Below are 1,655 nucleotides of genomic sequence, written 5' to 3'. Positions count from 1 at the left end.
CAGCAGGCTTGTGAATGGGCTAAGATGGTTACATGCAAATGACCTGGCAGAACTCAAGTTACTGCAATTTTTCCACACTTCAAATCGGAGTCCAGTGAGTTAAGAGAAAAACTAACATTGAAATCCTCTTCTCCCAAAATACAGGGTATATGGGCTTAGGAGTTTATTCTTTAAAGTAAATATGTAAGAAAAAAATATTCTTGTGTATTCTGCTTATTCAGTCTCAGGACCAAATAGCTTTTACTACATATTTGTTCTGCTGTCTTGAATGTTTTCAGCACTGAACGAGTTCTCTCATCTAAATGTAAATTTACTACTGATGAGCATGTAGTATTCCAGACTAACATGCTCAGCTGATCTAGACTATGTGTGTAGGACTAAAGGAAAAGGAAGATTCCTGCTTTACCTATTTCTAAAGGAAAAGCAATGGCTTCACTCATGTTGCATGTACTTTGAAAGCTGCTATTTCATATCTATATTACTTTAATACATAATATTACAGCAGAAGGTGTTCTATGGCTTTCTTCCTACTAGCTGCAAGCCCCAGCTCGATCCAGATCAGCAGTAAAACAGGAGGTGAGCCAGCAGTCACATACCTTCGTTTAGCAGGGCTGAAGAGTTTGCATCTATGAGGTAGCCTCATTTGCTGGTGCAGGGAGGTATGGAACAGCCCCCATCAGCATCCCAGCAAAAATGCCAGACATGAAACACTTCTTTATCAGTATCCAGCTTGCAGGGGAAGGATCATTTCAATCTCTCCCCCTAATAAACCACAGCTGCAAGAAATGCACTTGTTGATCCTATTACCAAGACATTTTTTAAAAGGTACCTTTTTCCTTTGAAGTAGAAACCAGTGAATGAATTGAGCCAGTGCCATCAGCAGGAGCAGGGTCAGAGTTATTAAGAAAATAGTGGAAGTGGGATTACTGCAGAACAAGATGTTTTTAGAAGTCTGTGTGCTCTTCCTCTAGAAGATCTAGATATGTTGAATCTGAAGAGGATTAAAGTTAACCAAGTTTTTCATTTAAATACTGCCTCACTGATCCTAAAGTGCATTGGTTTTTGTCTTTTTACAAATGGCAGACTTAAAATTCCACTGTATTTGACAGCCTGGGGAGAGGGTGTTTTAAAACAGGAAGTTCTTTGCAATTCAGGTTGGTTTGGCATTTTTCCAAGCTGAAAGGTAGCATTTAAATCTAATGTTAGAGCACAGGTGCCATTTGGTCATTGGGAAACTGAGCACATGTGTGACAGGAGCACCAGAAATATTATTTGTGGGCTAAAATTGTTCCCATAAAAGTCTATCAGCCCTCTCCAGAAAGTACAAGATCCTTTTGTTTCATTTCCTTCATCAGCCAGCTGCTTAGCAAATGTCTCGCTTTAAAAGGGCACTGAGAACACATGTGTTTGAAAACGCATGCCTTTCCGACTGCAGTTCTCTCGAAGACCATCTGGGCTAGGAAATTTGTGACAAGGTTGTCACAGAGTGACTTAACTTCTTTTGCAGGGAAGTTTCTAATGATTACTGCAACAAATCTACACACAGAACAGCATGGGCACAAGCTGAGCAAAAACCAGATCAGGTTCTTTGTGGTTGCCCTTGACTTTTGGGAACATGCACGAAGGACTGCTTCATTTCCACAAAATCCAAGTGT

The sequence above is a fragment of the Mesitornis unicolor genome, unplaced genomic scaffold (genome assembly GCF_000695765.1).
Source record: "Mesitornis unicolor isolate BGI_N332 unplaced genomic scaffold, ASM69576v1 scaffold47906, whole genome shotgun sequence".
Classification (NCBI taxonomy): Eukaryota; Metazoa; Chordata; class Aves; order Mesitornithiformes; family Mesitornithidae; genus Mesitornis; species Mesitornis unicolor.
This window is presented reverse-complemented; position numbering follows the sequence as displayed.